Below are 27,206 nucleotides of genomic sequence, written 5' to 3'. Positions count from 1 at the left end.
AAATGCGACCACTAAAAAAGGAGCGAGCAGACAGACGGCACAGGCACAGGCACAGGCAGGCAGGCAGAAAGCATGAAAAAAGCACGCACTTCCACACACTCCCACACACACAGACACACACACACGGACACACATACATAGAAAAAGGTACGATATTAAAAGTAATAATAAGTGCCTTTAGAAAGAGACCGAAAGATGAAGAGAGAGAGAGGGGACGATGGGTAAAGGGGGGGAAGGGGGGGGGGGGACCACCCGCACTTAGGTATTGAAATGAGTATTTTTTTTAAATATAAAAAGGATGCCCTCCTACCCTAGACACACACACACAGACACACATACACGTGGGCCATATATCCTCCTAATATCCACTTACAACAACAACAACAGAAACAGCAACAACTAATACCAGCGACGCCGACAGAGGCAGAGGCAGAGGGCAGAGCGACAGGCGAAAAACCAATGCAAAAGAAATATATCAACCCTCGTGTGCTTTTTATTTTCCAAAACTTACTCTCTCTCTCTCGCTCTCGCTCTTTCTCTCTCAGTCACTCTCTTACTCTTACTCCGCCGCTAAGCGCTCCTTCTCTGTCGCTATCTCTGTCGCTCGCCTTTCGTTTTCATTTTTTCAGCATTTACTTTTTTCCGAGACTGCCGTCGCTCCTTCTCCTCCTCCTCCTCCTCCTCCCCCACCATCCCCATCTCCTTCTTCTACTTCTACTTCTACTGCTGCTCCGCCGCCTGCTTCCTTCCTTTCGGTACTTAGTTTTCTGGTTCGGCGTCTGGGATTCTGGGTCTCGGCCGTGGGGTCTCCGTCCCCGTCACCGCACACCCATCTATCCATCTATTCACGGTGCTCCACGCGAGCTCCACGAAAAAACTCTCTCTCTAAACACGGGGCGCCCCGTGACAAAGACTGCGATGATGGCAGTCGACAGAGGCGGAGGTAACGTACATACATACATACATATATAAATGTACGACCTCGCCACTTATCATATGGAAAATGCACTGAGAGAAATAAGAAACGAGCTCGGACAGTGATTCGAGTGATCGAGCAGATGATAGTTCAGTCTGTTCCAAGCATCTCTGGTTTTACCTGGTTCTCGTCTAAAAATCACGCAATAAATGCAAGTGCATAAACTTTTCGACTAGCGTCTAGCAGCACACGATCGAACCCATATCGAACAACAATGTTGGATCAAACATTTTTGATCCAGAAACTTGAACGAACACGCTGCACTGCTGACAGCTGCGCTCGAGTTCGAGTTCGATCACGACTCGGTCCATACTCAATGCACATCAGATTTGTCTCAGTGTAAGACAGCATCTAAAAATCACCTTTTCTCCACTACTAATTCCGCTTATCCCGGTGCCGCCGCCAGCACTTGTAAGCCCTTGCCATGCCTCAGCCGCTGTCGCTGTCGCTGTCGCTGTCGCTTTCGCAGTCAACGTCACTGCTTGCGACACACGCAGCAGCAGCAGCAGAACTAGCAGGAGAGGAGAGAGCACAAGATGAGATTGTTTAACTACGAAACACGTAGTTAAAAAACGAAAAATTGAGGTACCCGCAAAAGGAAGATCCCGGTTCTAGAGGGGTGCAGTGGGGGTGACAACGGGTAGTACGCGCTGCTAACTAGCGACTGCGACTGCGACTGCAGCAGCAGCAGCGTCGACGTCAAAAATTGAAAAAATACAAACACAACTACAATAACAGCAACGGCAACAGCAACAAGGACGGCAGCGACAGGAAAGCGCGACTCTGTCTACGTCTCAGCATCTACACACAAACACACACACACACACACACATACAGTCAGCGGCAGAGAGACAAGCACACACACATGCAGAGGGGGTGGTGGTTTTGCCTTGAAAAAGAAATTTCGCGCAGCAAAAATCTAAAGCGAAATTGCGGGAGCTCCCTGCTAACGAGTAGGCGGGGAGGGTGCAGGGGGAGGGGAACGAAGTGTAAAGTAAAGAAAGAAATGGTGAAATAAAAACCTTGTTTCCGCGCAAGTTACAAGAGTAACCCCCCCCCCCCCCCCACACACCCAACCCCCCACAAGCAGGCCCTTTAGCTCCCCTTTCGCCTAAAAAAAAGCTAAGCACACACATACACATACAGAGCCTCACCTTTCTCCAGAGCGTAAAGAAAGTTGTGATATTTGCTAGCAATAAAAGTAGTAATCAGTGGAGAGGCAGGCAGCGACACAGGGAGCGCCGACGTCGCTGTCGACGAGTTAGAAAGAGATGGGCATTAGAAGAAGCAGCAGCGGCAGAAGCACTTGGGAGCATGGGGCAATAAATGCGCCGCGTAACGAGAACTTTTCATTTTATATAATTATCAAATTCGGAGCTTAGCTTTTCTTTTCCGAGTACTTCCTTGCTTGGCTGTTTCTTTTCCACATTTCTTGCTCATGCTCATGTGTTCTATAAAATTCTTCTCTTTTCCATTCTATAAACCCACCTGAAAAAGCGTCAGATAGTACGCATTCTAGGGATTCTGTATAATCTCAAACTCAAGATCAAGCCAAACTCGTATTCGTCTCTCAGTCTTCAAGATTATTGTTAGCAAATGAGCTGCAAGGTGTTTCGTCCATCATCTATTGTCTGTCTTCTGCCAAAGCTACACATAAGAAAGATTGACAAGGAGATCACTCAATTAATGTAAACAACTGTTTGCTTTCTAACTCATGAAAATTCACACCATTTTCATTAAGAATGACAGCTGTATTTCATAGGTAATTTCATGGGGTCCACAACGTCTGATCGTAAAACGGAAATCCTGCTTCCTGCCTCTTTATACGAAGTAGTTCTTAAAGCCCAGAGGTGTACTCGATTCCAACAACGAGGTATCCAAGGAACGAGGTATCTTAAAGTCGAGGAACTTGTGCCTCGACCGAAAGACGTTTGGACTGGATTTCTGTTGTATGTCTCCTTTCGTTTTGGAGACAGTCCCTGAGACTTGAATGCTGCTCCTCTGCTCTGCTTCTACTTCTGCTGCTGTTAAGCTCCTGCTCCTCGATTCTGGCGCTGCTTCTCCCCTCTGCTGGGCTGCTCCTCTACTCTGCTGCTGCGCTGCGGCAGTTTTTTGTGTGTTCAAATTACGAGAGCGACATTAATTTTTTAGAATTGCGCGTATGTGTTGTTTCGAGAAACAGCAGCAGCATTCCCTTTCGCTCGTTTGCGGGAGCTTGTCAAAGTTTCCGCTGTCGCCAGTAGCAGCAGCAGCGTCAGCAGGACGAAAGGGATTCAAGGCTATGTGGATCCTGAGTGGGTGGGGGCAGGGGTAGAATGGGGGTGGCGGTGGATGACGGTTTGGGGACTCTGCGCGCTGGGCTTTGTGTAATGTGCAGTAAACGCCCGTGTCTGTGGATGTAGTTGTATTACTTTTTACGAGCCCGATATGTTCTGCAAAATGGCAGCCTCTCCCACCCACCTCCCGCGGTACCTTGAATTTTTTTATTTTGCTATGCGTCCAACACCCCCCTCCTCGGCAAAGACCGTTAAAATGTATTATAATGTTGGCAAAAATGAGGAAAAAGTCTACAGACGATGCATGAGACCACAGCTCCAGCCCCATTCCTACCTCCACCCCCTAGTACCCAAAACCCCGCCTATCCGCCTATCCACCTCTCCGCCTTTCCGCGCTGCACTAAATAAAAATGTATTTACAAAAATTTCGTGCTGTGTCCTGCCACTTATTATTAACTTTTTTTTGGTGTGCGGACTTTTCATTCGTTTTTCATTTTCCAGTTTGTTATGCGCTTCAGAGTGCCAGGGGTAGTGCGAGGAGGTGGCAGTGGAGGGGGCCATAGGTTGATTATCGCCTGGCAACAGTTGCGATCGATGCCAGGAACGGGATGCTTAACCCCGAAAATGCAGTGCCTAATAATAGGAGCGGTTTATCTATCAATTAGGAATCTGGTCATATGTATATATGTTCATATATCCTCCTCCCTTTGCCCTTAACCCTTGGCCCTTAACTCTTAACCCTCTTAGGCTCGACCCTCGGACACTTCCCCTATCCTCTTCCTTGCCCCCACTCCCCTGGAATTATTTTATGTGACAATTAAAATGCATTTTCGTGAAAAATGAAAGCCCCATGAATAATGGCAGAGAAATATTTGGCGTCATGAGGATTTTTTCTCCTATATAATGCCCAGACTTTTTTTACCGCAATATTTTCACAAACACACACAGCCACACACAGGGGAGGGGTATGGCAGGATGGGGGTGTAGTCCGGCAATATTTATATTTGCCTATGTAATGATTTTTTATTAAACAAAAAAAATAGAAAAGCATCCGCGGAAACAATCGAATGTGAAATAAAAATCGAGCTACCTCTCGCTCTCTCTTTCCCTCCGACTCCCTCTCACACTCTCTCTTTCGGGCCACCATCGAAATTTATCGATGAAGCGCACAGCGCACGGGAAAAAAAACTCAGTCAAATGAAATGTTAATTTTATTTTGATGTAATATTTAACAGCGACGCGTCGCGGCGTCTCGACGCCCCCACTCTACAGGGGACAGGGCGGGGCACAGGGAAAGCGGTGCCACCGAGGGGCACACACAGAGGGGACACTGATACGGACACATATGGCGGCGGATCTATCTGCTGGCAGCTGACATTTGCTAACAAAACAATGCAAAATCACTGCTCCAATCCCCCTGCCTCCCACCTCGACGGGGGACAACTGCCAACCCCCAATCAGGACCTTGTCCGCCATATCATCCTGTCAAATCATCATTACAGCATCAGCCCAAAAGCCGGGTAGGGCCCAAAAACCAGGCTGTAGAGAAACGTGACGTGGCAGTAGCTCCATTCAGCAGAGCAGGGTGTTCCGCGCGTTCGTCCCATCTGCCCGTCCAAGAATCACACGACACTTCTCTTCGGAGTTGCCTCCAAGATCATAAATTCCTCTACAAAATAAATAAAAAATATAAGCCGACAAAGACCAAAACTCAACCGTAATCAGTCCTGGTTGTAGTTTAAAAATACCACAATACAAATTATATATAAAGCATATAAGGATAAGGAATGAAGCAAACTTAATTAAACTCAAAAATAATACTTATTTAATAATCTTATTTTTTTCTCTAAAAAAACACACAAATTGGAAAATATAAATATTTGAGAGTGAAAAAAAATATATACATATATCCAACCTTACTATTTGGGGTATTATCCCCCAAAAAATGGGGGATTTTAAACATAATTTCGTACAAATAAATTCGTTATTTTTCTTGAAGCTATGACCAGAATCATACGTTTGAGGGTATTTTTCGCTCTCCTCAACCCCAGAAAGTGCTCTAGAATGAAGGTACTCTCAATTGTTTAGGGAATCTTGCTCTGCGTGCCTTGTGCTTTTGAGTCTCTCCATAAGATATTCTATGAAGAGATGGGCTCAATATCTTTTGAAGGTACTGGGATGCCAAATCCTGCTCTGTACCACCTCTCATTCGACCTTTGTCCTCGTATATCCTCCGCCTTTCCTCAAAAACCGGAATGCAAATCTTTTGAATGTCAGTCTATTAATGTGATGGCAAAATTCGAATGTTAAGGATTACATGAATATATGATCTGCAAGCCTTTTTTCGACTGAAAAGTGGGACCTATATACGAGTATATACTCATGGGGGAGAGACCTGACTCAAAGGAGTCATTAACGAAGACCATTATGTATTGCGGACTTTTAATGCCCGTTAATTAGCTACGGATTGGACAGAAAGGACACACAACCCACTAGCCAAGGGCACCGGCACACACAGTTGGTTTTTCCTCCTCCGTTGTCTCCTCCGCTGATTCGTTTGATCCTCCTCTGCTCAGCGGACTCCAAGAAAGTATCAGGATACCAGAGAGTGTGTGTGTGGGCTAATATCTACCCACTGGCATGCACCATAAGCACACGTTGCATTCAGTGGAACTCCTACTTATATGCCACGTGAGCGCAGCATCAGTTCGTGCAGCCATTCCTGCGGGCGGATTCCAAGGACATCACGTCGCTCCTCAATCTGAATCCGAATCCGTATTGCAAGAGTATTGCTCCGCGTAACATCCACACACTCATATGCACAAATAATATTGTACTTCCTTGCCATTCAAAAACCCCTTCCCATCCCCTACCTCTTCCCCATCGCAAGGAATAGGCTCATGTACAAGCAGCACTTGCGGAGGAGTAGAGACTGCTGCGCAAAGCCTCGCAAATGAATGAACGAATGAGCAAGCGACACACACACTCAGACACACACACACACACACACACACATGTGCTTATGCCATATACTATATATTCCACATACTATATATATTCATGTATGCAAAAAAGAATGTTAAAAAGTGTGCGTGTGCCCCAAACGACATGCTAAAAATTTGTATAGAAAATTAGTTAAAAAATTACTCCGCAGACACGCGCACGCATGTTGTTGCGTGAGGGGAGAGGGGGAATCCAGGGGGAGGGTTTGGGGTTTTTGAGTTTACATATGCGCACACACACACACACACACACGCACTCGCCGATGCACGCGCGACAGAGAGAAAAGTAGAAGAGTCTTTCGTGCGCTCCACCAGTTAGACACACAGTTGGCATTAGTGGGCGGTGTTAGAAAGTGCGCGCATCCCCCCCCCCCTCCAGACCACCCCCCGACGTCTCTTTGTACCCCACTGTTTCTGCCCAAACACACACACACACACAGGGACATGTACAAATTTTAATGTTTAGAGTCGCTCGCGCTTAAAGTTTGTCATAAAGCACCCCATTAAAAAAAGGGCGAACCGTGAACTCCAGAGGGGGCATGTGTGGGGGCATGGTTGAATATAGTAGATGCTGCAGAATGCTTGAGGTAGGGGGGCGGGGGAAGGGTAGGAAAGTGAGTGAGCAAGAGAGATCCAGAGCTGGAGAGCGCCAGAGAGAGACAGCTTCATTAAATTAAATACAAATGCGAATTAGAAAAACTTGTTCCCCGTTTTTGGTTTTCTGGTCTCCTGCCTCTGCCTCTGCTAGCTCCCCTTCCTCAACCCCTGCTCTCTGCCACCTCTCCCCTCTCCATATCCCCTCTCCCACTCTATACATATGAAAAATTAAATTGGCTGCTGCCTCTTTTCCCCATTCTGTCCCTCTTTCATGACGCAGAAGAAGGAGTACGACGACGACGACTGACTGCAGTGACTGTCACTAACAGACTAGCGCGGAATAGGGGGGATTGAGATGGAGATGGGGGTATAGGTTTGGGAAGGGGGAGCCACGCACATGCCAGCAGAAAAAGCGAAAAACTTTTGCCGGAAAAGAAAGTGCTTTCGGGGAGAGGTAGCGGGAAAGAGGATGATGATGCGTGTGCCCCCCCCCTTTTGGAGGATGATTTGAAGTGTATGAGAATTTCGTAAGAAAAGGGAGGCACAAGGGTAGGGTAGGGCTGGGATAGGAGTGCCCCACAACAAGTTAAAACAAACACAGCCAAAGCAGAGTCAAAGCAGCAGCAGGCATTGGAAGAAGACTGTAGGCCAAAGAACGAGACGAAATAGTCGCACCACCGAATGCACTACTCCGCACTGATATCCCATCTTACCTCCCCCATTAATGAGGATCCATTAACCCAATCAATGCGGATCCATTATTCCTGCCAATGAGGATAGGGACTTCCAGAAAAAACTTGCAAAAAACGATCATCAAGGAAACGAGAATACTGACCGAGCAGTGAAGAAGGAGGCGATCGCGAAATATCTGTTTTGAAAGAAAGAAAATAGAAACCAAGAGGGTAGGAGAGGAGATAGATCTTCCCACAGATTCCTCCATTTGTAGTAGATATATGTACATTTGTCATTTTGTAGAATGGAGTGATGATTGGGGACGTCATTGCAGTGCACTCGATTTCCCTACACCGATCAAAGGGCCCAAAGTACCCAAAGGACTCGTCATTCTCATCGAAAGAGCAGCCAAAGAAATGTAAAATTATTTTGGCAAAACGAATACGAAGCGAGGGGGCCTCTGCACAAATTAAAAAAAGGAAAACTTCGCTGCCACCAGCAGCCAGCAGCTGACTGACAGAAGTGTGGGTGGATGGGTGTGTGGTTGGGTAAGTGGGTGTGTGTGGGGAGAGGGGAGGGGGTGGGGCAGGGCCAACTTGCACGCATCACGACGCACTTTTTCACAAATACATTTGCAATTTATGTACCTTTTTTGGGCTTTTGGGCTCTGCGTCACGCGAAATAATAAAAAGGGGAGCAGCACACACACACACACACACACAGAGAGAGAGAGGGAGACAGAGATGAGCCCCCTTTGCCTGTCACATACACACACACATACACACACACACTCACTAAGAAGCGTAGGCAATGTTCGACAATGTTCCTTCTATATGGTTACATATTCATATGTGGGAGTGGGAGGCAAACAGAGAGAGAGAGAGAGAGAGAGAGAGAGAGAGAAAGAGACAGAGTTTACATAAGCTCCACCGAAAAAAGCGAAACGCAACTTTTTCGCCCTCCCTCACTTAGTGGGTGGGTGGGGGATTTTGTGGTGGCCCCAAACTTTCTTCTGCAATGCTCTTCAATAGAATGCGGGGCATGAGGCCCACACAGTGCGCTACAAACATATAGATTTGTATCTGCATTATACGAATAATACTCATGTACATATATATATAAGTATATCCCTGATCGCGGGACGAACCCCCTTGAGAGAGCCCTTTTTAGGGTATTACCCAGTCGGCATTGCCACATTCCCTACTCATGTATTTGCTCTGTTTCTTTTGTAGTTGTTTTTGGCAATTAACCAAAAACCACCACCTACCCCCTCGCAAAAAAAAAAAACACCACCTCCCAGCCACCCACCTTTACCAAATGCTGTCACACGCATGCTTTTTGGATACCACCCACTACCGAATCCCCCGCATGCCCCTTTGCGGGGGCCCCCACTTCCACCCACTTGAAATTTTTTTAAATATTTTTAACTGCTGCGCTCCGCTTGAGAGCTCTGTCGCGGGGGGGATGGGAGGTTGATTGGGGCTCTGCTCTGCTCTCTCTCTGTTTGGTTAATATTTTTCGTTCGCTTTCCATGTGTGTGTGTCTGCGAGTGTGTGTGTAAGGGTGTACATCCCTGTACCATTCCCCTTCACCGCATGTGCGTAATATATTAACCGAAAAATAAAAAGAAATACGAGGAGCCACCCAAAAAACAAAGGCAACAAAAAGTAGGTGGAGCTGCTGCTCTGACACTTGAAGCATAGCTCTTTAGGTGGCACACACACACACACACAACAATACATATACATATACTATACATATGCGTATGTAGTAGATGATGTGTGCACAACTTTTTTCGGTGCGGGGCACATAATTAATAATTGGATAGCGACTTACCAATACAAATGCCACAAGAGAGCAGAGGGGCAGGTGCGGGTGGCAGAGCCAGAGCCAGAGGGCACACACACACATATATACAGTCATAGGCGCAAGCTCTCATCCTGTTTATCCTGCATATACATATGCAGTACTGCTCCTATGAGGAATATTATTACTCGTATCTTTGCCTGATTTCCATTAAATTAGCATAATTTTGAGGCTTTTACATCCTTTTAACGTATTTCGTTTTTCAATCTTTTCAGATTCCTGTTTCAAGATCCTGTTACCAGATTCCACACTCTGATTGAAGCATTCGCCTCGCTCCTTTTTGCCACGAGGACCCACGCAGATCCTGCAAGTGAGTAAAACACTCAAAGGCCCATCCACCAGATACCAAAATCTGATTGCGGATCGGTTCACTATTATAGACAGAATGAAGAAAATTATTCGTCTACCTCTTACAGAGCAGCTTAGCAGTCAGTGATGAGTATCTGTATCTGGAATGTACTCAAAGAGTAACTTTGTCCTTACCGCTAGCTCAATCCTTGTGAGATTTGGCCCACCCTTCCCCTACAGCCCGGGAAACGCATAAAAGTACAGAGTTTTGTCATGTAGGCATTCAGAGGAGAAATATCCCTTTATTTATCAATTTAATAATCAGTTTACATGAATTTATATAATTGTATTACATCTGCCAGTGCCACTATAGTCCTGTGGAATCCTGTAGAAAACCGTAGTCCTGTAAATTCTAGAAGATCTTGTATTCCCAAGATTTAACTAAAAAAGATATCAAAAGAATGCGCAAATTACGCAAATTTTTAGTTAAGCCTTTAGGGATCTTTATCCATCTGTAAGATATTATCGATTAAATACTGAGGATTATATAGGATTGAGCTAGGAGTCACTGCACAGAAAGAAGAGATGCATCCTTTTGATGACCTTTTGAACTTTTTTTAATCTCCTCCACAGATTCAGTTTGTTAGCATTCGCATTGCATTGCGATTCCGTCTACAAACCGATCGCATCTGCAGGTGAGTAGATTATCAAAAGATGCAACCTTTAACATTTCTGCTGTGTGGCATCCAAGGGGGATGGGGGATGGGGGATGGGGGAAGGGGAAATACTGAGCATTAGCTCCTATGAGGAACAGGTCTAAAGTACAAGCACACAGCACTGTCGCTGTGTGGGAAAGGATAGGCAGCTCTCATGCCACACATATCCACGCGAGGGATGGCACACACTCGCACACATATACGCACCCCTGTACGGGGCACGGGACATGGGACACCACACACGTATGGTAGAAAAGCTATTCCTATTGGCTAATTACTACGACGACGAGGCTGAGGAATTACTCCACTCAGTCGCCTTCGAAAAAGTTTAATCTGCATACGAGACTGAGACTGTGTATCTGTGTGTGTGTGTGTGTGTGTGTGTGTGTGTGTCTCTGCAAGTGTGCGTGTGGCCTATCTGTATGCGTGTGTCTGTATGTAATTTAAAGCAAAGTCTGAGAAAATATACGGAAACTTTTTCGTGCTGGGCGGGAAAGTGGGCGGCACGAAATCAGGAACCTACCGTGCTCCCCCCTTCCTTTGCCTTTTGAGTGTGTGTGTGTGTGTGTGTGTGTGTGTGTTTGGGTGTATCTAAATTATATGCAACGAAGAGCAGCCAGCCATCGACTCGAATCTACGAATATTGCATCTGTATTTTTGTATCTGTCTGCATACCGATGCGCGAGAAATCTGTCTAAGATTCGGAAGTAATGCAACAGCAACATCAGCAGCAACAGAGGGAGCAGCAGCAGCAGGAGAAGAAGGAGGAGCAGAGGGAGCAGCGTCAGAAGAAATCTCCTTGAGCGCCACATGCAGCTTAAATAATTTGTCGCATTTGCCGGTTGCCTAACTCCCCTACCCTCGTACCCTCCAGCCCTCTGGCACCCTCTCCTCTGCCATTCACCTCCTCTAATCCTCCCTCTATTTTACACCACACCACTCCACTCCATCAGCCTTCTTCCTTCAATGAACTACGCGAAACTACACAACGAAGACGTCAACATTCACATCCTCATCCACACAGTCTACCGCCTTCTGCCGCCTACTGCTGTTCCCCTTCTGCCCCACCCGCCTCCTGTCCCTCTAGTTTATTCTATGGAGCTCTCTCTCGGCCCACACACACACACTCACAGCTGTAATCTCGCTCTCTTTCCCAGCTTTCTCTCCCAAACGAAAGAAAAAGAAAGCAGCAGCAAAAGCAACCAACAAAAAAAAATAGAAGAAAAAAATACTTCGGGGCGCACTTGTTGGCATCTCTCGCTGTGGCCGTCTCGTCTCGTCTCGTCTTTTGCTAAGAGAATCTTTTCGAAGGCGGATGAAAGGGGGGTTGTGGGGTAGCCAGGGGGTGGCGCTGCGTCGAGGCGCTACTGGTGGGTACTTTACTTGATGATTATGGCGACGATAATGATGATTGGAATGGCTTTGAATGGCGTTGAAAATGAAGATTGCGTGTAGTAGATTTGCTCTCGGGCTCTCAGTGTTCTGGGCTCTCGGATTCGGGGCTCCTTCGACTCGGTCTGTCGGCGTTTGTGTCTGTGTCTGTGTCTGTGTGTGGGCGTCCTGTGTTGGAGCATCTGGGTGTGGGTGTTTTTGGGGGGGCGGCATCTTGATTTTCGGGGGTAATGCGTCCAACTACAGGCACTATCAGCATTTGATTTTATTACGCTCATTTGCTATGCGCATAGTTCCGAGTGTTTACTGTGGGATCTATTGGGGGCTGTTAGGGGGCTGTTAGGGGCGTACGATGCAGGGTAGAAGGAGTGGGTGAGGGGCTGGCAGCGAGTGGGTTTAGTCGGTGTCTGCTTCAATCAAAACTATGGCCTAAGCAACAGGATGGGCTGCGTAGTGTGGGCCGGAGGTGTCTTCCTTCGATTGCTCCCCCAAAACTTTGACCTCCTGCGATAGCAGCGACTGAGACGCTGGCAGCGCTGTTTGCTGCGTTGTTGTCGTTGTCGTCGTCTTTCGGCCTCGTGACAATGAAGGCCACGGCGACTTTTGCCGGCTCCCCATTGCTTCTGCTGGTTCGGAGTCTGCTGTTGCTGTTGCTGTTGCTGCCACTGTTGCTGCCACTGTTGCTGCTGCTGCTGCTGCTGTCCAGGACATCGCTCTAGCGTCTTGGCCAGTTTAGTAGCCGTTAAGACGTCGTGGCTGCCTCAACGCCGTTCCCCGTCATTCTGTACGTGGTTCTTTCTGTTATTCTCTGTTATCCGCAGTCCTGTTTCGTCGTATATCCTGGTCTCTGTCGTTCCTGTTGCTGCCTGTCGTTTCTTCTTGTATCGATGAAGCCTTCGCTAAGGATCTTCAATGCTAAGCATCTCCCTTTTGGATCTGCATCAGTCTACAAATGTTGCCTACTTTTTGGGGAGCCTCAACACTGTACTAAGAGAAGAGAGAGAAAGAGAGAAAGACAGAGATGGAGACAAAAAGACAAAAAATTAAAATTTAAAAAACTGCTCTCTCCTCCCACACACACACACACACGATATCCTTTTTATTCGCTTGGTTATTTTTGTGCGTCGATTTCCCCTTTTTCCTTGGCACGCCGCGACGCTGCTGCTCTGCCACTGCCACTGCCTCTGCCGTCGCTGCTCTACTGCTGCTCCTCTATTGCACGTGTGTGTGTGTGTGTTCTTTTTATTTTCGTGCTTTTACAAATTTTGTGTTTTTTTTTTTCATTTCATTTTTTGTTTCGCGCTCTTTTCCGCTGCGTCTCGTCGCGATTTTTAAAATTTCCTTCCCACTATGGGGGTTGTTTGTCTGTGTGTACGTCTGTGTATGTGTGTGTGCAGCGCCGCATCAGTAGCAGCAGAGGCCGCAGCATGCAGTGGGGTTGGTTACGGGATTTTTTCCTACGCCGACACACACACACACAGACACACACGCATTCCGCCTCCTGTTTTTTCGCTTCGGTCTTTTTTTGTTTTTTTTTTTTGTGCTGCCACTGATGCTGCTGCTGCGCTGCCACCGCTTTTGGTTTTATCATTTTTCGCTTTTTCGTTTTTCCTTCTTTTTGTTTTGTTTCTGATTTTCCTCCTCCCCCCTGCTCCTGCTGCTGCGTTGGCGTCGCAGCTGGCTTCGCAGCGTCGCATCCTTTTTTTCGAACGCCCGTACGCAGAAAAAATGAGCAAAAATCTCTCCTTTCTCTCGCTCGCTCTCTCACTCTTTCTCTGTCCCTGTCTTTGTCTTTGTCTCTCTCTCTCTCTCTCTCTCTCTCTCTCTCTCTCTCTCTGGTGGTGTTTGTGTGTGTGGGGAGGTGGGCGGACGCTGAAGCGGTGGCAGTGATGTGGCTGATGGGCGGAAGGGGTGCCGGGTGGCGGATGGTTGGGCGGCCGAAATGAGTAATGAGTGTTTAGTACGCCGTTTGGCGGATGATTTTTATGTGCGTCGGAAACAAGTGGGTGGGCAGAGGGGTAGCGGCGGCGGCAGCGGGCTGACCGGCATCGGGCTGCCTGCTGCCTGCCGCCGCCTGGCCGTTGCAGTAGCCAGCCGGCAGTGAACGACGCGAGAGTGCAGCAGCAGCAAGCGGCAGCGTGTGGCACATAGCATAGCTTTTGGCGCAAAACGGAAGGCCCCGCAGAAGTAGTAGCCCTCCCCAGACCCCCCCCCCCCCCTCCGCTCGGCAACTTTACGTGTACCTGTGTGTGCCACAGTCTATCTGTATCTGTGTCTATGTCTTTGTCTGTATCTGGCTCTGTGTGAGCTAGTGGTATCTGTGCGTGTGTTTGTGTAAAATGACTTCAATTGTGTGCTAAATTTTCTATTTCATTGTCGCGTGTCTTTACGCGCAGCATCCCAGCATCCAGCCACTGGCTCCCCCCTTCCTCTGCCCCCTGTCTCAGGCTCCTTCCTCCTGCTTTCTCCACCACCAAAACAAAGCTCCAGCCAGCGCCAGCGTCATCGTCGTCGTCGTCCTCGTCGTCCTCGTCGTCCATCCTTAGTGCCGGCGACAGGCACTTCGTCGTCGTGCCTTCGGCTTTTGGGCTTCGGGTTCTGGTCCTGCTGCTGCCGCAGCCGGCGCTGCTGCTGCCACCGATTGCGACTTGTGCGGATTTTGCCGCTTCCACAGCGTTTGGGCTCCAGAAATAACGTTAGTTGCTGTTTGTTGCTCGTTACGTGCGCGTGCTGCGACGCGGACTGGAACATCCATGAAAAAATAATAAACACAACCCTCATCAGAGACCAAAACCAACAAAAGTCAAAGGTCCCCCAAATAAACCCCAACTTCAGCTCAAAAACCTATAAACTCCAACTGGAAGTCTATAAATATAAACATAGAGATTCAGAGCCACGAGCCAAAAGCCTGGAGCCACAGCTAAGAACCATAGATCCCCCAGAGACAGATCCCTAGATCCCTAGATCCCTAGATCCCTAGCATTCTAGTGTTCTGTTCGCGTTCAATTTTTTTTCAAGTGCCAATCCGCTGAGACTGTTACAAAGATACAAAAGCAACAAAGCAACGAGAAGATACAGACAGACAGATAGAGAGAAACGAGAGATTGATTGATTGATTGATTGATTGATTGTTGATTGTTTTCATATATTTTGTTTGCGTGAAGGCGAGAGAACCAAAAGAGAGAGAACCGAAAGCCAAAGTGCTCAAAAGGAAATACTGTGCAATATCCACAACAAATGCTGGAAAATCTCAAAGTTAAGTCTAAGAATTAGAAAAAACCCCGAAACCCTGAGCCAATCAGTGATCCAAAAATATTGAAAAAGTGCAAAGCAGCAGAGAAAGTGAAACCGAAAGAATCCCGTGATTCGAAACTGAAAACCGAACAAAACAGAAACCAAAACAGAATCGAAAACCAATACGAAAAGCGAGCAACTTGCAACAGAAACAACAGAAAACACTGAAACAGCCAAGAAGACAAGTGAAAGTGAAAGTGCAGCGGCAGCCAGGAATCGCGAGAGGAGTCGAAGCCCGCAAGCCGGAGCTCAAGCCGGTAGCCCCGACCGGGAGATGCAGTTGCAGATGCAAGTGCAAGTGGAGACGCAGATGCAGGTGTCCAGCTGCCCCAGCCACATGAAACACGCACAAGAACGTAAGTGATTTCCACCAGTCCCTATATCAGAGTCCTCATTCCTGGACTCAGACCATTATTCATTCGAGTTTTCTTCTTGGGGTTAGAGAATCGCTTAGACAGATCCTTCTCGAGCATCGTCGATGAACATTATACAATTTTGATTTGATTTACATCCTACTTGTACACCGGCAAAAGACAAGTAAGTGTAGGCATTCCTACACGGATTCTTTGTCGGAAGAGGCATCTAAGATTCGTTTCCAATTGGAAATTCTTCTCGATTTGATTGGTTCTTGCTTTCAGGATTAGTTTCAATTTGAAGTCGAATTTGTCACTAGATCCGTGTCTATCCGCTCCACAAGGAACCAAAATCATCATTGCCTTCTTTGCTGAATTTCTGCAAACAAAACGGAATCTTTTGCATCTGCTTCCCTTGCTAAGATTATTCTTTAAATTCGCTTCCTGCCATCTACAATCCTGTTAGCGGTTTCCATCTGGTCTTCTGGAATGTTTTCCCATTAAACATTTCCCCCGTTTATTTGGAATACATACATAGATATTATAGATTATTTTTCTTTGTATCTGTAAACATCTTCTGCCAGTAGATTCTCCCAAAAGATTCTTCCAACGAAGAGTTCATTTTTTTAGCTTTGGAGTTTCCTCGATGCTTCGGGAAACGGTTCAAGAAAGCCCCCCAAGAACGGGTCTTGTAATTCAAAAAAGGTCGCCAATCCAAGTTCATCCAGAAATGTCTCCCGAATCTTTTTTCTCGGTAAATCTCTCGCATTCCCGGGTAGATCGGTAATTCGCATTCGTTGATTCCTCACGCCAGGGCGGTCGTTGAACCGCCCTGCACGCTCCCCAAAGCGTTTTCTTGTAAACACAATTCCGCGCTGTCTAGAGAGGGGGCGATCTCTAACGCGTTGTTGCTGCCTCTTTCACTGCCATTGTCGTGGGTTGCCCGTCGTTGACCTCCTCGGAATATTACGTATACGTCGACGACGCCTGATCGCCTGCGCTCGTGCTGCCGTCTGCCGCTGCTGTATGATCGCTGCCTTGAGGCGTTGCGGGCAATGCACGCATACGATATTAGGCCTTCACAGAAAGCGAATGAGTGCGAGAGACAGACAGAGAGAGAGATAACAAATGTGCGAGTATCTGACTAATGCCCCACCGCCAATGCAGCTCCAATTAGAACGAACAGCGACGCTTTCGGGCAGCGACAAGTTCAATGCGATCATTCGCTGTCGCTGCCTTTTCTGCTGCCTCTGCCTCTGCCTCTGCTTTAAGGTTGTTGTCGAGGTCTCCTCCTCCTGCTCTTCCCCGCACCTAGGGGTTAATGGCAGGTTGTTATTTTGTTTGCAAGGCAAACGCTGCTCATCCACAAACGCCGCTTAGAAGACGGTGAAACGTGGCTTCCATTCGTGACTTTCTTGGATGATCTTGAAAGAGTCATCCAACTGCCAGACCCAGAAAGAAAACTGAATGGGCGACAGCGCTCTGCAGCTGAAGATACGATTCTCATGTGCGGTTTCATTTATAAATCGGCTAAAGGTCGCCAATACGAGACCCGTTCGTTCACTGTAGACGATGGGTAGAGATGGGTGCACCGAGACAGGCCGTAACCAATGAAAAAAAAGCCCAAAAAAACCTTTAAAAAGTGCACACAAAAAAATTACAGAAAACATTAAAAACAATTCTTGAAAAATGCAAGCAGCACAAGTGCGCGACAAGCAGAAAAACCGATACGCCACGCATAAAAGAGGCATAAGACATAGTGCCCCCTCTCAAGGGGGGTTCTCCAAGGGGCGGCTGGGGGGATGGATGCAGCAAACTAAAAAACGCAGCGACAACAATGAGCCCAAAAAAATATATGGGCAAACAAGAGATGCGGCAAGTGCCAACAAGTTTTCTTCCGTTCCCGCTGCCGTTCCCACCTACTTCACCTCTGTCCCGTTCCCGTTGTTCCAGGCTGTCCGCTGACCGCTGTTTCACACTGTTGAGCTCTTCCACGGTCCCGCTGTCCCGCTGTCCCGCCACCTACTGTGTCCTTCAGGGCCGGGGCCGATTTGGCAATCTTTTGGTTTTGTTTGTGCGTGCAAGAAGATGCAAAAGTGTGCGAAGGGCAGTGCGGAGGGCACTGCGGAGGGCAGGCAGCCCGATTCCATCCGATCCCAAGAGATCGCGAGAGAGTAAGAGCGAGAGGGAGAGGGAGAGGGAAACTGGGTTAGTGCAGCCAGAGGGAAGGGAGAGCCCGTTCGTCGTCGTCGTGTAATAAAATGCGGTAACCAAAATATTAAACAAGTCTGCGTCGCAGTCGCAGTCATCGAGTGCAGCAGCAGCAGCAGCAGCAGAACGGCCTCCTACTAAGGCAAGAGGGGAAGGGAAGAGAACGGCAGAGGGTGTGTAACGGTAGGGGCCCTAAAAAAAATGCAAAAAAACCAGGCCGCCGTCTTCCACATCGAAAATTGACTAAAAAAACAAGAGTTGTGTTTTTTTTTTGGGTCTGGGAGTTGGAGATTGGGGGCTGTGGCTGAGGCTTTGGGATTGGGATTGGGGTTTCTTCTGCTCTTTCTGTTTTTTGTATGTGAAATGTGGGCTATACTTTCAATTTGGGGCCCCCAACGACAGCCCATCGCAAGGGGGGGAGGGCCAGAGATCCGCAGATCGGTGCGACAGTATGCGTGCAGGGCAGGGCTGGCCACAGACACACACACACACACACAGCGAAAGTTGCAATGTGTTCCCGTCTATTTGCAGAGGGCTTTTTGTTGCTGCTGCTGCTGCAGCGATCTCCAGTCCCGCGCTCTCGCAGAGCAAACACTCGCAGCAGCAGCGCGTTGTGTTGCGTTTTCCCTCTCCCTCTGTCGCTCTCGCGACTGCGACACTTTTGTCTTTACAATTTTCCCCCAAAAATTGGTTGTGGCCTGTCCGCCTGGCCTTTGAATAAACAAAACTTCTAAAAGCAGCACCAATACACAGGCAGAAATAAGCACACACGCATACTGCCTCGGCCGCTGCCGCTGCTACTGTCCCGCTGTCACGCCGCTACGTTCTTCGTTTATTTTGGCGACTGCGCTGCTGCTGCTGCTGCTGCTGCTGCTGCTGCTGCTGCTGCTGCTGCTGCTGCTGCTGCTGCTGCTGCTGCTGTCACTGTGTAAAAATGCAGCGCGCGATCAAAGCAGCGCAGTCAGCGTCGCTGCACTCCAAAAAACTGAAAGAAGCCAACGACAACGACAACAACAACGATAACGACAACAACAACAAAAACGATCGACGACGAGGAACGGCAGACGACGACGAACAACGATGAGAAGTATATAACAAAAAAGCGAGCAAAAAATATAAAAAAAGGCGAGCGAAAAGCGAAAACATAATGTATATATGAAAGGGAAAGAGAGAAGGGGTCAGGGCAGGGCAGGGGCAGGGTAGCGGGGGGATATATTCTCTGATTCAATTGGGCAGACACACACACACACGTAGGCCTGTGTGTATCTGTGTGTGAGAGTGTGGCAGCAGCAGCAGCGACACACACTCCACTCTACCACACACATTCAATATTGCATTTTTTCGGGGGAACCTCAGTTGAGCTTTTCGATTCCGATCGGTTCGTTCAGTTACTAAAGTTAGTTCCAACCAAACGCACAAAAAGAAATATATATGTACATATATTCCAAATATAATCGCAATATTCCAATTTTCAAATACCGTTTCAAATTTGTTGCAACATTTTCCAATTGCATTTTCAAATTCGTACACTGCTGTACGCACACACGCACTCTCGTGGATAAGGACTCTGTTCTTGTTTTTTTTTAAAACTTTTTTTGACAAGTGCAGCCGCGAAAAAGGGGCAAAAGATCCGATCCACGAAAGATCGGAAAGATCTTTGCGCGATTCGCGCGCGATTTGCAGAAGAAGGAGCAGAGCAGAGGCCAATAAGGATAAAGGATAAAGGATACAGATACAGGAAGTGAATCAGTGAACAATTAGAGACTCTTCCTCGCATGCTCGCGCCGCAATGTGCGTGGACTGTGTGCAAACACTGACAAAGGCCGAATGCAGCCGCAAGGTATGTAAGGCGCAACTGCAACTGCAACCGCAAACCCCACCCCACACACAGAAGGCACCCCCCGAATAGGGCTCATCCTCGTTTCACTACATCTCGGGATCCTCCATCTATGGAATCCTATCCATCCGTACATCTCCAGATCTTTAGAAATCTCGCAGTTACATCTTGTAGATACGGATACACACATTGAAATTCGATTCCCGGGGTCTCCCTCTTATTCACATGAAGGACATTTTAGTCTACTGCAGTTTTGAGAGTAAGAGAGAGATGCAGCAGCTGCCTTTGTCCACTCTTTCGTTCTCTCTCTCTCGCTCTCTCTTATCTTAACTTGGGCTTCAAGTTTTTGGATAGCTCCCTCTCCCGCTCGCTCTCCTGCCATTCTGCATCTCGGCCACTCTGCATCTCTGCCTCTCTCTCTCTCTCTCTCTCTCAGTCATTAGCACTTTGATGAAGAATCGTCGTGGCCTAGAGCCCCTTTCTGCTCCCCTTCCCTCGTTCTGTGCAAATTTTCGGTGCATCTGCATACAAAGATACAGAGGGACACACACACAGATGCAAAGACATAACCCGAGCTGCAGGAAGTCACTCAAGGCAGTAGCGGTCGCGGAAAGGAGTGCGGGGAGAGCAGAGCAGAGCGACGAAAGCGGAGCACAGTAGCCGCCCTGCAAAAAGGCAGCAGCGGCAGCAACAGAAACGTCCGATCTCTGCTGGCGTCTCTGTCGCCGTCGTCGTCGTCAATGCATTGTTCGGTTCTACCTCCTCTTCCTGTCGCCCCTCTATTCTCCTCTTCGGCTCTGCCATTCTCCGCCTCTTCGTCTCGTCTCTGACTGCAGTTTCCCGAAGCTCCAGCCAGGGCCAAGGCAGCAGAGGATCTTGGCACTGCGCTTCGGCTCAGCGCACGACAGTCGCCCGACTGCGGCTCGTGAGCGTCGGAAAGCCCGAAAGACGAACGCCGAAACCGAAGCAGAGACCCAGAAAACTGCAGTTTGCTGTTCAGCGTCGCACCGAACAAACGTACAACGTGTCTCGTGTGGCAGCTCATCCGCCTCATCCGATCCGTTGCCGCTCTTCGGCTTCACGCACATTTATTCGCAAAAACAACAGCCAAACCCGTAGACCGTGAGAGTCCGGACACGGACAACCCCAAAAGTGCATTCCCACCCCCTCCTTTCTTTTGTTGTCCCCCACATTTTTTTTTGTTTCTTGTTTGTTGTTTTTTACGTAAACTGTTTTTTGGCGGACAGATCAGGACAGATCCTTGCCCGCAACCCGCACCTCGCACCTTGCAACCTTGTGTGGCTTTAGTCAGAGAGTGAGAGACCCTCACTCAACCGCAACTTCAACCTCAACTTTGACCTCAGCAACTCAGCACAGACACCGTACTCAGGAATCCACAGGATTAAGACCCCCAGCAGCAGGTAAGCGCCGGTGCAGCCACCGATCCTCCATCCACCGGTAGAGCGGCTGAGAATGTTCTACAACTTTCGCTTTTCATCATTCACAGTAGAACGATGCTTGCAACGGGTGGCAGGGGCAGGGGGCCAGGGGGCAAGCAGGCCAGAAAAATGGGACAACAACAAAGGCCAAATGAAGAGACAGAGAGAGAGAGAGGGAAACACGCACACAACCACAAAACGAGATGCGGGGGCTCAAAATCCCCAGTCTACGACTAGCCTCTGCCTGCCCCACAGCCTGCCCCTGGCACTTTGCTGCTTTGGTTAGTTGTTAGGGCGACCGAGACCGAGACCGAGACCCACAGACCAGAGACCAGACAGAGGCGACAGGCAACAACAATGTGCCACATCCAACATCCAGATTCCCTTCCCACCCGCCATTACCATCCGCATCCCCACAAAAGCCACAAAGACCGGTACCTACTCTTGCCGCACAGACACAAACACACACATGCAACACAGTGGCAGAGTGGCAAAGTGGCAAAGTCGGGGAGTCGGGAGCCTAGGTGACGTAATGGCTACTACTCCACTAACACATTTTTCTGCATTCCTGCACCGCGTGCTGCTGCCAGAGGGAGACCAGCAGCAGTAGCTGCAGCTACAGGAAGATGGGGCAGAAAGGGGGCAGCAAGGGGGCATGCAGCGGAGAGTCGCACGACGACGCGAGAGAAAAACTGAATGAAAATTGCAGCCAACGAAGCGTGTGCCTAGCGAAAAAGGGAAAAAAAGAAAAAGAAAAAAAACCGAGAAGCACGAAACTAGAGACAGAGGAAGCCAAAGACCAGAAAGCAGACTACGACAACAGATATAGAGATAGAGAGAGAGAGAGAGAGAAGGAGAGGGACGACTTACACACGTGGTGGAGCCATGGAGGATGGTTGGAGGATGGGGATAGGAATGGATGATGATGATGATGATGGCACTAGAAAAAGCAAAAACAAAAAAAAAACAGAGACTCGCCAAACTGGTGGCCGCCGCCTGACGAGGAGACTAGACAGGGAGACAGGTCTGAGGGAGGCAGAGAGATAGCTCAGAGTGTATATGTATATATTTATGTAGTGTGTGCGTGTGTGTGTGTGTGTGTGTGTGTGGTGTGTGTGTGTGTGTGTGCGAGTGGCCGACATTCAAGGTTGACTGCAATTGTTGCAGCAGCCGCGGCAGCCTCTTCCTCTGCCTTCCAATCATGCAATCGAGACGTGTTCCAGGAACCACAGAGAGAGAGAGTTCCAGTCCAGTGTTCCACAGAGAGGGAGACAGAGAAAGAGCGATTAACAGTAAAGCTGAAGAAGCGAACACTAAAACATTGCAGGGCTTCTTCCGCTGAAAAGGGACTAACGGGAAATAGGAGAGAAAGAAAGAGAAGAAAAGAAAGGAAAGAAAAGGAAAGGAGAAGGAGAGAAGTAGAGAAGAGACTATCCGCCCCGTTTGCCATTTACAGTTAATCAAAATGACAGAAGTTGGTCGGCTCTGCAGCCTGACGGAGTTCTTCGCTGTCGCTCCCGAAGTTCTCGTGGGGGCAATTAGAAGAAGCCTCTACCAAGAGTGGATGAGGGGTGTGCAGAGTGTGGTGAGTGTGGTGGGGGGGCGGCGGCAGCGGCAGCGGCGGCAGTACTTCCGCTAGCCTTGGCTCTCAATCAACAGAACAGAAGAAAGAGGCACAGCCGGCGGCCAATTGAGGCGGTCGGTCGCACAAGTGGACACACCATACAGATAGATACAGATACACCATTTCCTATAATAGCTCCCTCTCCCACCCTTTTTTGAGGTGACTCATTCGAGAGAGAGAGGTAGTAAGAGAGAGAGGGGAGAGAGGGGGAGTGAGAGCACTTGTTTGGCTGCAACTTCAAAGCACATCCACATGAACATGCACACACGTTGCAGCGACAGACAGATGCAATAACAAACAACTTGTACACAAAGCCAGCCATAATAATAATGATCATGATCATGATGACGATGATGATGATGGTGCCATTCAAGGCCACGCGACGACGACTCTGGAAGGAGAGAAGACTAGCAAAAACAAACAGAAAAAAGAGACAGAAACACACACAAAAGAAAGACAGAAACAGAAACAGCAACAGAAACAACAGCAATAACAACCAAGTGCATGGTTATCGCTATCGACAAAGTAGGCACAGATCATGGGGATCATGGAGCAGTAGTGGCAGCAGGGGAACAGTGGAATTGTGCAAAGGGAGCAGAGGGAATGCGAAGGCGAATGCGAATGCGAGGAATATGTAGGCTGGTCGGGCTCCAATCGAGAGTCAAGTTCTCGGAAACGGTTACTCCAAGGCCAAGCCCTGGAGATAGACAAACAAATGGCAAGGAGGAGGCGGTTGAGGGACAAAGGAAGCAAATAGGAGAGAAGTAGGGACAAAGGCAAAAGGAGGGGACAAAGACAGCACAAGAGGCAGAAGAGTGAAAAGAGGGTGAGAAGACTAGACAGCGACAACAAGATAGTAGATGCTTCAGTCTCCTCTCCGCTCCCGTGATTCTCTACACCCCTTCTTTCCTTCTTTCTTTCCTACTCTCTACTTCATTCCCTACTGCTCCATCCCTTTTAAAGCTCCACATTTTGTTCGCGATGCTTCTATTTTGTGCAGAGAAGCATCGCACCAGACGACAGACGACAGACGACCATCCATGCACTTCTGTCCCGTCCCGTTTCGTTCCGTTCCCTTCCCTGGCTGTTCCTCTTCCTCATCAACCTTCTCCTCTTCCACTGTTCCACTCTTCCACGCTGCTTCCAGGCCTGCTGCTGCTCAGTCAGTCAGTTGGTCATGAGTGTCATATGGAATAGTTGTTGTTGGTTGGTGGAGTGGGAATGGTGGAATGGGGGAGGGTGTCTGCTTGGCTCCCCTGTTCCTCGCCCCGCCCCTGCATTTTCGTTGACATTTTTTTTATGCACTCACTTGTGCACTCTTTTTCTTCGATCTCTCTTGTCTTGTCTCGGGGTCTCAGCTTACACTGGGGCCGTCGGATCGATCGAGGGTTTTGAGTGTTATATAAAAAAAGAAATTGTTGGCTAAGGCTTAGAGAGCTTCGTCTTGCGGCGGGTAATACGAGACGAGTATTAACGGTAAATGTGACAGTGGCCGTGACTGTGTCACAGTGACCCTCACAGAGACCCCTGTCAATGCGTGTGTGTGTGTGTGTATATGTGTGTGCTAGGAAACCGTAATGTGTACACATGATGCGCATTGAACCCCATTCCATTCCATTCGAGTACCTCCCGATCTCCTTCCACCATCGCACAATGCATTCACATTCAAAAAATAAAAAGTCGCCAAAAGATCAACGGCATTTGCAGGCAGTCCCGAAAAAGTACTGCCATATGTGCTTGTGTGCGTGTTGTGTGCCTAAAAATAAGCCCCAGCAGCAACAGCCACCACCCCCACTCCCTCTTCCATGATATATCTGGAATATCCTACATACATCCATGCATACATATGCATGTACATATACACAAACATACATCCATACATATGTATGTATGTACACACTCGCATATTGCACATGCGGCAGCAGCAGCAGCAGCGGAGGCGGCATCGTCGATCGCAGAGTTCTCTCTCCGTCTCACTCGCACAATTTGCTGAACACATTTTTTATCTAATAACCTTGTGCAATGTTATTAAACCCAAAAAGTTTCTTAACCTCGCAGCAGCGACCAAGCAGCGAGAAGCGCGCAGCGCAGCGCAGCGGCTGCGTCAGCGGCAGCAGAACAGCTTTTTGATGAGAAATGCTAATACATTGTTGTATGCCAGTGGATGTACATATGTGTGTGTGTTTGTGGGACTGGACTGTGCGTGTGCGATCGAATAATCAGCAGAGCAGTAACAAAGCTCAAGGGGGTATCGGTTGTGGGATAGCGGTAAAGAGGGGGCTGCCCGTTTTCGTTCTTTATTTCTATATATATATGTATGTATGTATGTATGTATGTATGTATGCGCCTGCATACATATGTGTGTCAATTGATCGCCTGCATGTGCTGTGCGTCTGTGTGTGTATGTGCCATATTGCGAAAAATGGTCTATAAAATTAATGAGCTGGCACCCACACACACACACGCACAGGCACACGCACATGTAAATGCATCTCTACAGTCACCGACATATCAATATGTATGACAACACCCAAAACGGGGGGAATGGGGGAATGTGCAAAGAGAATGAGAGCGTTGGAAAGGCAAAAGCAAACAAAGTTCCAAGTTCCATGTAATGCGAATTCAATTGTACGCATACACACACATATGTACAAGCAACAGCGAGAGAGAGCGAGTGAGAGCGGGAGAGCATATTCTTTGCGTTGGCTGCGCAGCTGACTTTCGACTGCACCCCCGTGACTTTTGCTCAGTCTCTCTCACTCTCTCTTTCACATCGTTTTCGGTCACTCTGCACCTCCTGCTGCCTCCTTCTCTCCTTGTCGGCACCACCCTTCCGTAGGCTTTTGTTCTCCGCCAGTAATTTGCCGTTTTTTTTTTTTTTTTTGAATTTTTTGCTGTTGCGCTGTTTCCTTTTACATTATTCGCGTTTGCTTCAACTTTTTGAGTGCATTTCGCATTTCAATTTTCCCGAATCCCCATTTCCAGTCGACAGAAAACAAAAAAAAACTGCTGCGCTGGCAACTTAGAAGCGCATTTCTTTGCCCCCTCCCCACCCCTCGGCCATGACGGGCAGGTGGGGCTGCCTATTCCCTACTATGTATTCGATACCGTTATGCTCTTACGTAGCCGTTTGTTCGTTTTGCCAACGTCAACGCCGACGACCAGCCAACCCGTTCCCAGGCGCTGGCCAATGGAATGCAAATTTCCAATTTCGGAACAGAAAAACAGAAAAAACAGACAGAACCCGAGACGCAGCAGAAATGGCGCAGTAGCTACCCACCCATTCACCCCCTCTCCAGCTAACAACAAATACAGAATAAAAAAGAAAAGACTACTTACAGTGATCTCTGACAGATAGAAGACATCGATAGAGAGACGAGTGGGAGTAGCAGCGGCAGAGAGTTTTGGACGCAAGGTTAATGTACCCCATCCCCACGAGCAATCAGGCGAGCGCGAAGAGGAGGGAGTCCCGCTAGAGCAGTCAGCGACAACGTCGTTTGTTTGTTATTTTGGTACGTTTTTGCAATTTGCAGTTCAATGTTCATTAGTGGGAGACGGGGAGGGGGAGAGGGACGACAATTGACTGATTGGAAGCGGGCGACCAGGGGGACGACGGCTATCAGGCGGCTCGCTCGCTCGAGCGATAATGGAACGAACGGAACGGTTCGTTTCGTTTCGGAGTTACACGCTTCCCGACGACAGGCGGAGAAGCCGTTGAACGCGCCAGCCACAGTTCAAAGCCCTGAGCAACGGCTGCAGCAGCGACGACGCAGCCGATGACGACAGCGAACGCGCTCGAAAAAAACACAAATCACCCACTTCCCCTTCCCCTTTGGGTGGGGTGGGGTGGGGGTACAGGCCACAATCACAAGCACAGGCCCAGGCACAGGCATAAAACAAAAACCTAAAAAGGAATCCAACGAGAAGGAGTCCATATGGGACATGGGACGTCCATGTCCGCGGAACAGATCCAAAGCCCGACGAGTCACACTCAAAACTAAACGGCGCTGGAAAATGCCGCACCGTGATCTAGCGACGAAACTATTTTGCCGAGCAGCGCAACTCAGCTCGAAAACTTACATTGCTAGTTTTCCAGCACTCGAGAGCGCTAGATACACGAATAGGAGAGTATCCCAGAGATAGAGAAAGCGCTCAAATAGAAACCACACAGAAACTACTCACGAAACTAGTTGAGCGAGAGCGGAGAGCTTTAGAGCGAAAATCTATTGAGTGCAGTGCATGATCGTGCTCCAAACCTACGCTCGCTCCCATTCATGCGGCGGGAGGGAGAAGGCTAGGGCGTAGAGAGGATTAGCGGTGCTTGTCTAGCGACATTAGGAGGGGTGCTCTGCTCTCACGCCTGCTCTTGCTCTTTCCCACTTACTCCCTCGCATACACACACACGCACACTGACACCCAACAACAATCTCTCACGAGCGGGACAGAGAGCATTTTCGACTTTGGCTCGCGATTTGTTGAAATTTGCTGCGGGGTAAACGACCCAATGTCCGACACACGATGACTAGGTTAAGGTGAAGGTCAAATTAGCGAAAAATGCAAAACAACTACAGCAACAGCGCAAACGTGAAGGAAGCAGGCCAGAGAGAGAGTGGGAAGGAAGCGGGAGAGGGAGAGGGACAGGGACGGACGAGCCAAAGCTGAC

General features: G+C 48.5%; 1 protein-coding gene and 1 long non-coding RNA gene across 2 annotated transcripts in view; one reads left to right on the top strand and one right to left on the bottom strand.

The window, feature by feature from the left end:
- LOC108165255 (mucin-5AC) overlaps positions 1 to 26,613 on the bottom strand; it is an 84,998-nt gene extending 58,385 nt beyond the window's left edge. Inside the window, exon 1 of the mRNA XM_033386422.1 lies at positions 25,883 to 26,613. The gene's annotated coding sequence lies outside the window, so the exon portion shown is untranslated. The remainder of the gene's footprint in view (positions 1 to 25,882) is intronic.
- LOC108150979 lies at positions 18,996 to 23,385 on the top strand. The gene is made up of 3 exons (XR_001774705.2): positions 18,996 to 19,483; positions 20,728 to 20,901; positions 20,988 to 23,385. It is a non-coding gene; the product is annotated as an uncharacterized LOC108150979 (long non-coding RNA).
- Positions 26,614 to 27,206: the final 593 nt, after the last annotated feature.

This window comes from Drosophila miranda, chromosome XR (assembly GCF_003369915.1).
Source record: "Drosophila miranda strain MSH22 chromosome XR, D.miranda_PacBio2.1, whole genome shotgun sequence".
Lineage (NCBI taxonomy): Eukaryota > Metazoa > Arthropoda > Insecta > Diptera > Drosophilidae > Drosophila > Drosophila miranda.
This window is presented reverse-complemented; position numbering and strand designations above follow the sequence as displayed.